This window comes from Cololabis saira, chromosome 8 (genome assembly GCF_033807715.1).
Source record: "Cololabis saira isolate AMF1-May2022 chromosome 8, fColSai1.1, whole genome shotgun sequence".
Lineage (NCBI taxonomy): Eukaryota > Metazoa > Chordata > Actinopteri > Beloniformes > Belonidae > Cololabis > Cololabis saira.
This window is the reverse complement of record NC_084594.1, coordinates 6,640,958-6,657,610: the sequence shown is the minus strand read 5'-3', so window position 1 is coordinate 6,657,610 and position 16,653 is coordinate 6,640,958. Positions and strand designations below refer to the sequence as shown.

Here is a 16,653-nt window from a genome sequence, read left to right as displayed (position 1 = left end):
GAATAGTTTTTTTACAGATGATAGTATATACACATGTAGGAATATTGCACGGTTGAAAAAAACAGTAACGAAGATAATTCACGTGTTGTTCAGGGTGATTATGGCTTTGGGGAAAAAACTGTTTTTGAGTCTGTTTATTTTTGACCTGATGACTCTGTAGCGTCTTCCTGAAGGCAGCAGGTCAAACAGGTCAGAGCTGGGGTGGGAGCTGTCTTTTATGATGTTAGTGGCTCTGCTGAGGCAGAAAGTGTAGTACTACACTTGGTCGCAAAATCACCAGACGTCTCGCTGGCATATTAAAATGTTAAGCATATGCACTCAATGCAAAGCGTATTATCAGAGACGTTTTAAATGTCCTCATCAGATTCAGTATTCTAACTAACTACAATCTAGCCAGCGTGATGACGAGCCGACACAAAAGATCAGATCAAAAATCGGCCAGTCATGTTTTTCATTAGGCTACCGGTATATTATAAGATGCAAGTTGCGTACATGACCTGCTTCTCAAACAGATCAAACAAAACCATGAAACTTGTGGTTAGCAGAAACAAACCAATTCGGAGAGAAGGAATATATTCACCTTCACCTCCAGTGATCCAGCCGAGAAATGATGTGAGAATCTTGTAACCGTTACAATTCCCGGTCTTTGTGCAGACTTTTGTCCAGCCGGAGGGATGACAAAGCGCTGCCATATCATGAGATGTGAACGGAATCAAACACCTGTGGTCCCTATCGGCTTTTTTAGAAGCCGAAACTTATGGAGCCAAATCAGGGCCAAAAGTTTTGCTAATTTGAAAATAAAATTTGAACCTGAAAATTTTTTTTTACAGTTTCAGTTTTATTTTTTTCAGTATCAGATCTTTTTTTCAGTTTCAAATCTTTTTATTTCAGTTTCAAATCTTTTTTTCAGTTTCAAATCTTTTTTTTTCTGTTTCACGTCTTTTTTTTTCAGTTTCACATATTTTTTTTCCAGTTTCACTTCTTTTTTTTTCAGTTTCAAATTTTTTTTTCAGGTTCAGACTTTTGGCCCGGATCTGGCGTGGGGGGCGTGGCATCAACTGAGAGGGGCGTGGCATCATGAGTGACAGCAGAACAGAGAAGGCGGGGGACGTTCCTCAGTCATGTTGCCTTCAGGAATCGTAGGTTGCAGAAGTTATCAGTAGAAGTATGATTCAACACTGTATATACACCATATTCACGTGATTGGCAGTGGAAAAAACTGATATTAGTGACACATTTCTGTTTGAAAGGCTGTTTTAGACCGTACTTGGCACCAATCGCAGTATAAAAGCAATAAACTATGCCAGACTGTACAGTTCAACAGCCACACTTTAAAGTTTGACATTTCCCACTTCCACATACTACCAAGTACGGTCTAAAACAGCTTTTTAAACAGAAATGTGTCACTAGTATCCGTTTTTTCCACTGCCAATCACGTGAATATGGTGTATATACAGTGTTGAATCAAACTTCTACTGATAACTTCTGCAACCTACGTTTCCTGAAGGCAACATGAGTGAGGAACGTCCCCCGCCTTCTCTGTTCTGCTGTCACTCATGATGCCACGCCCCTCTCAGTTGAAGCCACGCCCCCCACGCCAGATCCGGGCCAAAAGTCTGATCCTGAAAAAAAAATTTGAAACTGAAAAAAAAAGAAGTGAAACTGAAAAAAAAGACGTGAAACTGAAAAAAAAGATTTGAAACTGAAAAAAAGATTTGAAACTGAAATAAAAAGATTTGAAACTGAAAAAAAGATCTGATACTGAAAAAAATAAAACTAAAACTGTAAAAAAAAATTTTCAGGTTCAAATTTTATTTTCAAATTAGCAAAACTTTTGGCCCTGATTTGGCTCCATAAAACTCGGCCAAAATAAAACCGCGCCATTTATTTATTATGGCAGATCATAATGTAAATGTATAATAATATAATAATGTAAAATGTATTTAAATCAATCTTCTGCCCTATCTGGCATGATTTCCCAAGTGTCTTGTAGTGTGTAAGATTGCAACACATTTGTATTTATATTTCCATCATAATATACAAACAAAGTTTGACTGATGCCCATTTTATGAAATATCATGTGGGGCGACCATTAAAAAAAAAAAAAAAAAAAAACATTTTTGTATAATACTGAAAAAAAAGATGTCAAGATGTTAAGAAAATGTATTTGTTTTAATATGAATCATGGTTGCACCACATGACTTTTTTTAAGGCTAGTGCCAATTCATCTAAACAAAACATGATTTTTGTCAAAATGTATGTGTACACAACATTCTTAATGTTTGAACTACTGCAATAGATATTCTTTTTTTTATTATTTTAAAATTGACCTGTTGAAAATCCTTATTCGTCATTGGCCCTTATATATTCTAAAGTAAAACATTTTAACATGGGAGTCGATGGAGATGAACTCTCTTTTGCCCCCTCTAGCGGCCAGCTGAGGAACTACAACGAATCTTAGTTCTGCATTCGGTTCAACCCGAAAATTGGATGACGTGCGTTTGCTAACGGTTGCTAGGCAACGGTTAGTTACGTTCTGAATAAACAAACGTCACCGTTTGTGCTTTGATGCGTCAAAGCATTTGGAGATTATGTGCAACACAGTCGAGTTTAAAACTAAGCAGATGGTATTTCTGACAGAATATCAAGCATAATCACAAAAGCCTTTCTGGAAAAACATCCCAGCTATTATTGCTAAAAAAATAATCTGAAGTAACTTTGGATTTCCTTCCAAGTCTTCTCCTGCGACAACCATCACCAGGTTTTTCCTTACATACGCCATGGAGGGAATAGCAGCAGAAGAGTTATTGATCCTCATCAGGGACACAGTCAAACCTGAGCTGCCAGTCTTTTTGAACGCAGTTATTGCACACGACTGGCCTTGGTTGGCCCCCGATAATTGTGATGATCCCAGTGAAAACATGCTGGAAGAGCTTAAGCTGAACCTGACTGGATTCATTACTGCAGCTCTTTTGGAGAAAGTAGCAGACAAGTGCGACGTAACTAACAAAGACATCCAGGACGTCAGAAAACAGCTCCACTCTGAGGTCCCTGACATTATAACACAGCTGATCTTCAGCCATGTGCAGGAGAAATTTAAATCTCCCGTTAAGTGTTATCAGGACCTGGAAGCTCTCATCGTAGACCAGTTCACTGACTCTTACAGTTTTGATGAAACCATCCAACAGTCATCTGGCACGATAATAGACTTCATAATGATACTGTGTGGATTTAAAGCGTCCTGCAGTGAAGAAGCTGACGTCCCTCCTTCAACAGAGGACACTGATGAAGCTGCTGAAGTCGTCACTTGCAAGGGAGAACAACAGGAAAAAGTCATGAAAAACACTGATCCTTCTCCCACAATGTTTTCTGACGTGCCGTCAGTCAATCCTGAGATGTCTGCACCTGAGGAGCACGGGCCAACAGCTGAGGAAGAACCTGTATCCCCACCGACTGCACTCAAAGAAGGTGTTGTAGATGAGGAGGATTCAGAAATCACTGTTGAGCAGACAATAAAGGGAATAATGTCGTCAGAGATTGTGGACATCATCTCAGACGACGTCAGACCGAGACTCCTCAGCTTCTTGAACACGGTCATCACACACAACTGTCCATGGTTGGTCCCCAACAACCATGATGATCGTGGAAAAAGCCTGCTGGAAAAGCTGAAGTGGGACCTGACAGTTTACATCATAGCTGCAGTTTTGCACAAATATCTGATCAGATTTGCCTTATCAAAGGAGAGGATCGAAACCATCACACAAGAGCTCCGGCCAGAGATCTCAGGCATCATCAGAGACTTAATCATCCAACACGTAGAGGAGAGAGGTTCATCTTCCCCTCACGGTCATCAAAACTGTGCTGCACGTTTGGTCGACCAGATCACTGACCCCAGTTTTGATGATGCAGTTGAACAATCATCTGATGTAATAATACAATTCATACAGATGATATGCAAACTTCAGCTACAGTCCCGTAAAGCAGCTGTGGACACCAAAGGACTTGCTGGAGCCGTTAAAGAGAGAGCAGGAGAACTGATGAAAAGGATAAAGAACGTCTTCACTAATCCTATTTCTACAGTGTTTCCTAAAACGCCGGCAGTCGTCATAGAGACGTCTGCACCTGAGGTACAAATGACATCTGTGGAAGATGCAGAACCTCATGAATCTGGACCCTCAACTGCACTTGCAGCTTGTGAGGAATCAACATCACTCTCTCAAGTAGAGCATTTTGCAGCTTGTGAGGAATCAACATCGCTCTCTCAAGTAGAGCATTTTGCAGCTTGTGAGGAATCAGCATCGCTCTCTCATGTGGAGCATTTTGCAGCTTGTGAGGAATCAACATTGCTCTCCCAAGTAGAGCATTTTGCAGCTTGTGAGGAATCAACATCGCTCTCTCAAGTAGAGCATTTTGCAGCTTGTGAGGAATCCACATCGCTCTCTCAAGTAAAGCATTTTGCAGCTTGTGAGGAATCCACATCGCTCTCTCATGTGGAGCATTTTGCAGCTTGCAAAGATTCACCATGGATCACACCTGAGGAAGACTTTGACTTTGAAGAGACGTCCTCAGAGTCCACCCAGTCAGATGACTCAGACAGCTTCACGTGGGAGGAAGAAGAGGAGCTGGACAGTCGCAAAGTTGCTGCCAGCTCAGTTGTGGAGGCCCTGATAGAGCGAGCTGTTAAAATAGCACAGCTGCCATGCAGTCCGGAGGATTTTCAAGCCATCCATAACTGGCTTTTGGAGAAAATATGGACTCAAGTTAAAGGAGAAGACTTTGACATCAGCCAAGAAAAGATAAAGAAAATCCACAAGAACATTTTCAAAGACATCTGTAAGAAATACGGCTGTCCAAAAAAGCTGGTGCTGGATCTACTTTCAGTAGAAGACTTCAGGCTGCTCAACATCACCATCTCCTCCTTCAGAGAGATAATCATCTCCAAGAGACGTAACTCACTGAAAGTGTTGTTCTCGTCCACCTTCTCCGGGCTCCTCAACATCCCAAGAAAGATGTTGAGGACACTGACACAATGTGTGAACCCACACGTTGCACACTGACCTGGAGAGTTAGTGAAACACTCGTCTGCATCCGATGCTGCAGTGGACAATAGGATCCATTACTGTTTGTTTTATTTACATATATATGACAGAAGAGCAGAGGACTCTGGTGAGACCAGCAGACTGGATTCATTACTGCAGCTATTTTGGAGAAAGTAGCAGACAAGTGCAACGTAACTAACAAAGACATCCAGGACGTCAGAAAACAGCTCCACTCTGAGGTCCCTGACATTATAACACAGCTGATCTTCAGCCATGTGCAGGAGACATTTAAATCTCCTGTTAAGTGTTATCAGGACCTGGAAGCTCTCATCGTAGACCAGTTCACTGACTCTTACAGTTTTGATGAAACCATCCAACAGTCGTCTGGCACGATAATAGACTTCATAATGATACTGTGTGGACTTAAAGCGTCCTGCAGTGAAGAAGCTGACGTCCCTCCTTCAACAGAGGACACTGATGGAGCTGCTGAAGTCGTCACTTGCAAGGGAGAACAACAGGAAAAAGTCATGAAAAACACTGATCCTTCTCCCACAATGTTTTCTGACGTGCCGTCAGTCAATCCTGAGATGTCTGCACCTGAGGAGCACGGGCCGACAGCTGAGGAAGAACCTGTATCCCCACCGACTGCACTCAAACAAGGTGTTGTAGATGAGGAGGATTCAGAAATCACTGTTGAACAGACAATAAAGGGAATAACATCGTCAGAGATCGTGGAAATCATCTCAGATGACGTCAGACCGAGACTCCTCAGCTTCTTGAACACGGTCATCACACACAACTGTCCATGGTTGGTCCCCAACAACCATGATGATCGTGGAAAAAACCTGCTGGAAAAGCTGAAGTGGGACCTGACAGTTTACATCATAGCTGCAGTTTTGCAGAAATATCTGATCAGATTTGCCTTATCAAAGGAGAGGATCGAAGCCGTCACACAAGAGCTCCGGCCAGAGATCTCAGGCATCATCAGAGACTTAATCATCAAACACGTAGAGGAGAGAGGTTCATCTTCCCCTCACGGTCATCAGAACCGTGCTGCACGTTTGGTCGACCGGATCACTGACCCCAGTTTTGATGATGCAGTTGAACAATCATCTGATGTAATTATACAATTCATACAGATGATATGCAAACTTCAGCTACAGTCCCGTAAAGCAGCTGTGGACACCAAAGGACCTGCTGGAGCAGTTAAAGAGAGAGCAGGAGAACTGATGAAAAGGATAAAGAACGTCTTCACTAATCCTATTTCTACAGTGTTTCCTAAAACGCCGGCAGTCGTCATAGAGACGTCTGCACCTGAGGTACAAATGACATCTGTGGAAGATGCAGAACCTCATGAATCTGGACCCTCAACTGCACTTGCAGCTTGTGAGGAATCAACATCGCTCTCTCAAGTAGAGCATTTTGCAGCTTGTGAGGAATCAACATCGCTCTCTCAAGTAAAGCATTTTGCAGCTTGTGAGGAATCAACATCGCTCTCTCAAGTAGAGCATTTTGCAGCTTGTGAGGAATCCACATCGCTCTCTCAAGTAGAGCATTTTGCAGCTTGTGAAGAATCAACATCGCTCTCTCAAGTAGAGCATTTTGCAGCTTGTGAGGAATCCACATCGCTCTCTCAAGTAGAGCATTTTGCAGCTTGTGAGGAATCAACATCGCTCTCTCAAGTAGAGCATTTTGCAGCTTGTGAAGAATCAACATCGCTCTCTCAAGTAGAGCATTTTGCAGCTTGTGAGGAATCAACATCGCTCTCTCATGTGGAGCATTTTGGAGCTTGCAAAGATTCACCATGGATCACACCTGAGGAAGACTTTGACTTTGAAGAGACATCCTCAGAGTCCACCCAGTCAGATGACTCAGACAGCTTCACATGGGAGGACGAAGAGGAGCTGGACAGTCGCAAAGTTGCTGCCAGCTCAGTTGTCGAGGCCCTGATAGAGCGAGCTGTTAAAATAGCACAGCTGCCATGCAGTCCGGAGGATTTTCAAGCCATCCATAACTGGCTTTTGGAGAAAATATGGACTCAAGTTAAAGGAGAAGACTTTGACATCAGCCAAGAAAAGATAAAGAAAATCCACAAGAAAATTTTCAAAGACATCTGTAAGAAATACGGCTGTCCAAAGAAGCTGGTGCTGGATCTACTTTCAGTAGAAGACTTCAGGCTGCTCAACATCACCATCTCCTCCTTCAGAGAGATAATCATCTCCAAGAGACGTAACTCACTGAAAGTGTTGTTCTCATCCACCTTCTCCGGGCTCCTCAACATCCCAAGAAAGATGTTGAGGACACTGACACAATGTGTGAACCCACACGTTGCACACTGACCTGGAGAGTTAGTGAAACACTCGTCTGCATCAGATGCTGCAGTGGACGATAGGATCCATTACTGTTTGTTTTATTTACATATATATGACAGAAGAGCAGAGGACTCTGGTGAGACCAGCGGTGGGGGGTCTGTGCATTTTTAAGAACAAGGCTTGGTGTACAGACTCATTGCTGAGAGACAGACTGCACCCCCCAGATGCCAAGACAGACTCTGTCCTCCATCAAGGATAAACACTGCTGCAAGGTCTGCAAGGCCACTTCGGCGGATGACCTGGTCAACCACTACAACGCGGCTCTATCCAGCAGCCTGGACTCTCTGGCCCCCCTCAAATACCGGTCTGTCTCCTATGTCCGCCCTGCCCCCTGGTTCACCTCTGACCTCCGTATCTTGAAGACCACCTGTCGCCGGTTGGACCAGCTGCAAAAAAAAAACTGGCCTGGCTGTCCACCGGCTGGCTTTTGAAGAGCATGTGAGTTCATATAAGGACGAATTTGCCAGAACCAAGGTGAGGTATTACTCCACCCTCATTGGGGCTCAACAGAATCACCCCAGGACATTGTTCTCCACCATCAATCGCCTGCTCCGACCCACTGCTGCCCCCCCCACCACCGATTAACCTGATCGCTGCTCCAAGTTTTTGGAGTTCTTCGGTGCTAAGGTGGACACCATTCACCAGCAACTCCTCACACCTGACCCTCCCTCCCCCGGCGGGTCCGGCCCACTAAGTGGAGCGCTCCTGGAGCTTCCCCCCCCCCCCCCCCACTGTTCTCTCTCTTCTTTCTCCCCAGTCACCACTGCACTGGTTACCAAACTGGTCACCAAAGCCAAAGCCTGCCTACCTACCCTCTGTCCTGTCATCACTGGCATAATCAACTCCTCCATAGTCTCTGGTACAGTGCCCCCCAGTCTTCAAATCGCCTCCATCACTCCCATTCTGAAGAAGCCTGGTCTGGACCCCAAAGACCTCAACAACTTCCGGCCGATCTCCAACCTTCCTTTCCTCAGTAAGATCCTGGAAAGAGCAGTGGCGGCCCAGCTCCACCAGCATCTGTCCAACCATGAGCTCTATGAACCCGTCCAGTCAGCTTACAGAACCCACCACAGTACTGAGACCGCCATGATCAAAATCACAAATGACCATGGCCACGGTGGTACAGCTGTTAGTGCAGCCGTCTCACCGCAAGAAGGTCCTGGGGGCCTATGGGGGTGTTACCTCATGGCTGTGGGGGGGGAGGGGTGGCTGGGGGGGGCTCGGGCGGGGGATTGTGGCTAGGGCGTCTCCGGGTCTCCCGGGGAGGGCTGGGCCGTGGATGTAGGGGGTCCCGCTCGGAGGGCCCGGCCCGGCCCTGCCTGGGTGGGGGGTGGCTGTCTGCGCTGGGGGGCATTGCTGCCTCGGTGCTCCGTTGCTTTGGGGTGTCCGCCGGGGTGGCCCCAGGAGGGGGTGGGGCTGGGTCCGGGGATCGGGCCTCCCCTGATCGGGGGGTGCACGGGCGGGTGCGGCGGCGGCTTGGCACCATTCCCAGGTGTCTATGTCTTATGTTGTCAGTATGAATGGGAGGATGTTGGACCGTTTCCCCCTCCGTCTGGGGGCTCCGGCGGCGCCGGGGGCGCCCGTGGAGGTACGGTGGGGCCCTGGCCCGGCTCGGAGGGCCGGCCCCCGTCCACTGGATGGCCGGTGGGGGGACGCGGGTGTCTTACCAGGACCGGCTTTTCTGGTCCTGCTTCCTGGCTGCGGCCTCTTCTCCCCCTCCTTCCCCCCCTTACACGATTCATACGCACATAAGCGAAGGGCGGGGGGTCCGGGTCGTGGGGGGCATTGTCCCGCGTGGCCCGGCACTCCCCGCCTCACGGTTTTAACAGCAAAATAGACACTGCACATTCAACACTTATTAAATACATTTGACAAGGACATTTAGTTCGGGAGGGGGGGGGGTCGGTGTCAAATTGATACCTTGTCCTCCCCCTCCCTGTTTTTATGGATTTAATCACATGCACTCAACACCAGGGGCGGGAGGGGGTCCCACATCACCCGCACTCCCTCGCCGGCCTGGGACAGGTGGGTCGCGATGCCCGGGCCTGGCGGGGCTCGCCGTGCAACCTGGGGTGCCTTCTGGCGGTGCTGGACCCCCCCGGGGAGGGGGAAACGGTGCGTGATTGTATGTCTGTGTCGGTGAGAATGTGGTATGGAAGGGTCCTGCCATGGAGGATTTGGGCCTCCATTGGCAGGACAACAAAATGTCATAATTTATTAATATTATGTCATACAAAGATGGTTATTAATATTATTATTAATATTATTATTATTATTATTATTATTATTATTATTAGTATATTATATTATTATTATTATTATAGGAATCAGATGGGTGAATGGATGAATGAATGGGATGCCTGGGTCTGGGGCCCTCCGTTGTCGGGCCTGCGCGGGTGTCGCCCTGTTGGGGGGTTCCCTCTCTCCGGGCCCGTCTCCGGTACCCCCCGCTGCCTCCGCGGCGGGGCGCCCCTCTGGTCTTCGAGGGCCACTTTCGTGGGGGTGGGTGCTCCTGCCCGCGTCGGCGGCCGGGGCGGCTCTGTCTCTCCGGGCAGGCTGGCCCCCTGCCGGGTGGGGGTCGTGTCCGGCCCGGACCAGATGGCCGGGGATTGTCTGGGTCACGGTCCGCCGCCGCGGGATCCCTGGCTGCTTCTTTTTTTTTCTTTTTTCTTTTTGTCCATCGTTCCCATAGTTTCTTGTGCAGGCCCCCCTTTTTTTTTTTTTTCCATTTGTGCATGTTTACAGGCCAGAGGTTCAGGAGCTGCGTGCTGGCCTGCGGTCCCGGTCCCCCCCTCACCCCCGGTCATCCCGCTGCTGCTTCCACCTGCCTGCTGTGCTGCTGACGTCCCCGACCCCCCCAGTCTGGCCCTCGGCAGGAGGGCCCCCCCTTATGAGCCTGGTCCTGCTCAAGGTTTCTTCCCTCCTAAAGGGGAGTTTTTCCTTGCCACTGTTTGGCTTAAGGCTTTTCTCCCACTATGGGAGTTTTTACCTGCCATTGTTTATGTAATAATTGCTCGGGGGTTCATGTTCATGTTCTGGGTCTCTGGAAAGATCCTAGAGACAACTTTTGTTGTATTAGACACTACACAAATAAAATTGAATTGAATTAAATTGAATTGTTTACCTCTTTCTTTGAGGGGAAAAGCTAAATCAGAAAATCCAGGTCACACAAAAGAGCTAAAGTATTTGACTGCTGGTTAAGTTGAGGCTTCAATTTGTGTTTAAGGTGTATTAAAACCATGCTGCTACCAACACTCTTACTGGATTAGATGATGAAGATGTGTCTCTCACCGAAAAAGTCATATGTATCCATTAAATGTGGCAGAGTAAAATTGTTGGGGTTTTGCATGAAAGTTAGACTTTAATAACAAAATGCTGCAGGTGAAAGTGATCAGACTGCAGGGGTTTTGACTGCTTTTCTTTGCTCACCTTAAAAGTAAGAACTTGAAAACAAATTGTGTCTAAAGTTATATGACTGAAAAGATGAAACCGGGATCCTCTGTGAAAAACTGAGTTGTTTTGTACTCCACCTGACAAGTTCAGAAGAGATCTGCATGCATTTTAAAGTGAATAATGACGAGGAGGCTTAGTGATTAGCACTGTTGTCTCACAGCAAGAAGATTTCTGCTTCAACTCCCTGCAGGAGTCTTTCAGTGTGGCGTTGGAATGATCTCTGTACTTGTGTAGGATTTCTCCAGACACTCTGGTCTTCTTCCTGCAGTTCAAAAACATGCATGTCAGGTTAATTGATTATTCTAAATCTAATAAGAAGAATGACTGTCAAGACATGCTGCTTGGTCGATGCTCGTGTCTCCAATTCTACTGTGGCGATCCCTCCATCAAGGGAGAGGCATAGTTGAAATGGGATTACTTCAGTGAGTTTGTTTGTTCAAATGTGGCCCTTGATCTTGTTTGAGATGTACGGGTCCGACAGATCTTTATGATTCTGAATTGGAGTAAGCAGCGAGGGATGGTAATGATGAATGTTTGGTGCCTCTAAAACACTGCACAAATTTGGACACTAGATGTCACTGATGCTAACTTATCAGGTTGCTTTGAAGCCTTGATGACAGTGGTGGGATTTGAACCCACGCCTCTTCCAAGACTGGAGCCTAATTCCAGCACCTTGGACCGCTCGGCCACACTACCACCGACTGTTGTAGGAAAACTGACTTGTTTTCACTTCATTTAAGTTTTACTTGTACGCACCAATTCACTACAGTCAGTACTGGTGGATGGTGGATGGTGGATTTTATCATATGGGGACAGAAAATTTGTGCTGATTACAAATAATATAATATATTACAAATAATAGCACTGACCAAAACACCTGCAGAAATACTGCAGGAATGACATAGCAGCAGTTAAATGCAGCCTTCTGTAAGCTTTAAATATCCACTGGGCTTACATCAAATACATCAAAACACAACAATAAAAAACACTTTTCTGAACTTATCAATATGACTCTGTCCTTCACAGGATAAGTAAAATGGATCACTGCAAAAACTCAAAATCTTAACAAGAATATTTGTCTTATTTCTAGTTAAAATGTCTCATTTTAGTAAAAAAATCTCATTACACTTAAAACAAGACTCATCACTGGAAAAAACAACAATTTTCACCTGTTTCAAGTAGATTTTCACTTAAAATAAGTAGAAAAATCTGCCAGTGGAACAAGATTTTTTTGCTTGTAATGAGAAGATAAATCTTGTCCCACTGGCAGATTTCTCTACTTATTTCAAGTGAAAATTTACTTGAAACAGGTGAAAATTGTCAAATAAGTTATTTTTCTGGTGTTATTTTTCTGGTGATGACTCTAAATGTTGAAATAGCAGTAAAACCACATTCATTGATTAAATGACATAAGGGATGGAAAGGGGGGATGGCAGTTCTATTTCGTCCCTACTGACCGCCAGGCGGTGCTGTAAGCACTGGATATCTCCCCTCGCGCATGCGCATGTCGAGTACAATACCAACAATGTCACGTCACCCGTGACCCCTGCATGACCCCCGGAAGGGTATATCTTCCGGCGTCAGCATGGGATCGACTCCTTATTCTTCTCGCATCGCGCGTCTGAAGTACAGGACGGAAATAGGAGCTTTGTGAAGCTTCTTCCTTTCCTCCCTAAAAAACTGCCGGCCTCGGTGCAGCTTCGTGCTATTCAGGTAGGAGTAACGATTTTTTTCGTCCTCCGAGAGGCTGTGGCCGGCGCGGTATTGATGGTGTCGGGTTGCGGCGGCGTCTCCCCGCCCCGCCCCCCAGCGCGGCTGACAGAAGGTAAGCTGTCAGCTGCGCCTGACACCTGATCACAATCTGCGCAGGGAGACAGCGTTTCGCTTCCTCTCCCACTTTATTAATGTGACAACATTATTTTTTCCTTGCAGATTATTTTTTTCTTTGGAAAAAAACACAAACACCCTTTTTTGGTCTTTCTTACAGCCGTGGTGAAGGCAGCGTGTCCGTTCCCTCCCCCACCGGCACGTTTGTGGTGACGGCAGCGTTTCGCTCCCTCTCCCACTTATTAATGTGACAACATTATTTTTTCCTTGCAGATTATTTTTTTCTCTTTTAAAAAAAAAAAAAAAAAGAGAAGACAGGAAAGGATTATTTTTTTCTTTTGAAAAAAACAACACAAACACCTTTTTTGGTCTTTCTTACAGCCGTGGTGAAGGCAGCGTTTCGCTCCCTCTCCCACCGGCACATTTGTGGTGACGGCAGTGTTTCGCTCCCTCTCCCACTTTATTGATGTTACAGCATTATTTTTTCCTTGCAGATAATTTTTTTCTTTTAGAACAAAAAAAACAAAATATAACAAGGGAAAAGAACAGCGCCCCTTTGGCCTGTTTTGCAGCTGTGGTGACGGCGGCGTTTCCGCTCCCTCTCCCACCGGCTCGTTCAGGGTGACGGCAGCATTCGCTCCCTCTCCCGCTTATTGATGTGACATTATTATTTTTCCTTGCAGTTATTTTTTTCTTTAAAAAAAAAGAAAAAAAAGGAAAGGAACGAGAGAAGATTGTTCTCTTCTTTTTGAGTAAAGAGGCCTATTTTTGCCTTTTCTCATAGCCGTGGTGACGGCAGCGTGGCCCTCCCTCTCCCGCCTGCATATTGGCGGTGACGGCAGCGTGCTCGCTGTGGTGACGGCAGCGTTTCCGCTCCCCTCTCCCACTGACACATCCGTATTGGCGGTATCGTGGCCCTCCCCTCTCCCGCCTGCATATTGGCGGTGACGGCAGCGTGCTCGCTGTGGTGACGGCAGCGTTTCCGCTCCCCTCTCCCACTGACACCTACGTGGTGATGGCGGCGCGTCCGCTCCCTATCCCACCGGCACATCCGTGGTGACGGCAGCGTGACCGCTCCCACCGACGCATTCGTGTGGACGGCAGCGTGTCCGCTCGTCTCTCCTACCAGCACATCCGTGGTGACGGCAGCGTGTCCGCTCCCTCTCCCACTGACACATCCGTGCTGACGGTAGCGTGGCCGCTCCCCTCTCCCACCGGCATATTGGTGGTGACGGCAGCGTGCTCGCTGTGGTGACGGCAGCGTTTCCGCTCCCCTCTCCCACTGACACATCCGTATTGGCGGTAGCGTGGCCCTCCCCTCTCCCGCCGGCACATTGGCGGTGACGGCAGCATGCTCGCTGTGGTGACGGCAGCGTTTCCGCTCCCCTCTCCCACTGACACCTACGTGGTGACGGCAGCGCGACCGCTCCCCTCTCCCACCGACACATTCGTGTGGACGGCAGCGTGGCCGCTCCCACCGACACATTCGTGTGGACGGCAGCGTGTCCGCTCGTCTCTCCTACCAGCACATCCGTGGTGACGGCAGCGTGTCCGCTCCCTCTCCCACTGACACATCCGTGCTGACGGTAGCGTGGCCGCTCCCCTCTCCCACCGGCATATTGGTGGTGACGGCAGCGTGCTCGCTGTGGTGACGGCAGCGTTTTCGCTCCCCTATCCCACCGACACCTACGTGGTGACGGCAGCTCGTCCGCTCCCTCTCGCACCGGTTGCTGTGATGGAGCGTTCATGCCCAGGGTGCATGGCCGCCCTGGATCCTGCGGATGACCAGGACCTCTGCGTGTCGTGCCTCGGCCCTGAGCAGCGGGGCCGTTGGCCAGCCTCCCCTCATCCCAGCCGGGGTCTTCTCTGAAGCGATCGGCAAAGAGAGTGGGGGTGCCCCCAAACGACGGCGGATGACGAGCCAGCTCTCCTCGAAGGTAGATCGCTTGGCTGCCGACATGGAGCAGATGAAGGCGCTCCTCCTCAATCTGCAACCTGGTACTGGCCAGGTGGAACCTGCCATGCCAGAGTTTGCTCTGGGGTCGCCACCGCCGCTGCCGGAGGACGCCATCTCCATTGCAGCCTCGGCGAGCCACTTCAACGTGTCATCAGGGGACCCGGCCTCACAGCGCTCGGGGTTCTCCTCGCACTCATCTGCCCAGAGCTCTCGGGAGGGGACGGTTTGTTCCTCCGTGCAGAGCATTATCCGCACTGCCCTGGCACACTTGCAGCTGGATGCACCGCGTGCGGAGGTGGCCTCTAGCGCCTTCCACAGGCGCAATCCTTCTCCGGTGGAATTCACCATTCCGTCTTCGTCGGATTTTTTGAGGGAGCTGCACTCATGCTGGAGAGATGTCACAGCCGGCTGATGACCGTGCTCTGACGGCGATGGAGGACGCTGCTGTGGCTGGTCTCCACCACATGCCCCCCCCATCAAGCCCTCCATTGCAAGCACTGATAGTGGCTCCTGATGAGGCTCTGAAGCCAGATCCCAAGTGCCCCTCTACCCAGAGTAGGGTTACTGATGGGCATATTTGTAAGGCTTATGAAACAGCGGCACGCATCGGCCGGCTGGGGAACACCCTTTCTCATCTGCTACTGGCTCTCTCCACCTCCCTGCAGGATGCACAGGTGGATGATTCCACACGGGACTTGTGTGATGTGTCCCTACAGGCTTTTGCCTCCCAAACGAGGGAACTGGGGCGGCTGATGTCCACCCTGGTGCGCACACGCCGTCATGTCTGACTGGCGCAGTCGCCCCTGACGGAGACTGCTCGTAGGGTTCTTCGTCAGGCACCGGCAGAACCGGGGGAGCTGTTTGGGGCAACTGCCCTGGAAGCTCTGAACCGCACCGCCCTGGCCGATGAGACCAGGCAGCGGCTGGTGTACCTTCACAGTGGTGCGGCCGCTTCCTGTACACCGGGAGGCCCTTCACCGGCCCCCGGGCTTCGCCCCCGGCCGCCTGCCCACGGCGGCCGGCGCGGCTTTCAGCGGTCTGTGAGTCAGCCTGCTGGTGACTTTCGCCCCCCTGTGCGCGGACCGTCCCACCAGCGTCGGGGCGTTGATCCCGACTGTCGCCCCCCCGGGACGTCCAGAGCCCGGGGGAGACGGCGCTAAGGCCACGGAGCCGGTCGTCAGCTACTTTTCCGGCAGCAGCTCGGTTACTGGGCTGCCTGCTCATTGGGGCCCAGATGGTTTCCACCCTAGCCCAGGGGTACGTATTGCAGTTCCGACACCGGCCTCCTACCTCCGGCCGGGTTGAGATGACCATCGTCAGAGACCCGGCAAACATTCCGGCTCGGGCTCAGGTGTTGCCCGCCCTACTGGCCAAGAGCGCCATCATGCCGGTGGACCCCCCGCCGCGGCCTGGGGGTTCTACTTGAGCTACTTTCTCGTCAGCAAGAGAGACGACGGACGTCGTCCCATCTTGGACCTGAGGGACCTCAACGAATACATGAAGGTCCTGCCCTTTCGGAAGCTTGACCACAGCAGATGCTCTGCGTTGGTCAGGAGGAAGTGGTTTGCAACTGTGGACCTACAGGGCGCTTGTTTCACGTGCCGGTCGTGGCACGTCACCGGTAGTTCCGGGGGCTCGCCTACCGGGGCCACCGTTGTCGGTTCAGGGTGCTCCTGTGCGGGCTCTCCCTGTCACCGAGGATTTCTTTCACCAGGTGCATGGTGGCAACCCTTGCCCCTCTTATACATTTGGGCCTGCTGTCGCTACGCCCCCTGCAATGTGGCTGGACAGCCTCGCCTGGATGCCAAGAGGCACGGGCGCAGGCTGGTCAGGGTTTCGCGGGTGTGTCCATACCCTTGCACCCTGGAAAGGCGAGACATTCCGGCTGAGGGGTGTGCCCTTAGGCGCTGTCCCCTCCCTGCCGGGAGGCTGTCATCAGTAGTCCTCCCGGGTCCGCACGCGCCACATCAATGTGCTGGAGCTCTGGGCTCTGCACTTCACACTA

The 16,653-nt window shown here is 49.4% G+C and overlaps 1 non-coding gene across 1 annotated transcript; it reads right to left on the bottom strand.

The window, feature by feature from the left end:
- Window positions 1-11,478: 11,478 nt before the first annotated feature.
- Window positions 11,479-11,560, bottom strand: trnal-uag (transfer RNA leucine (anticodon UAG)). Its single transcript has one exon. It is a non-coding gene; the product is annotated as a tRNA-Leu (tRNA).
- Between the last annotated feature and the right edge of the window lie 5,093 nt (window positions 11,561-16,653).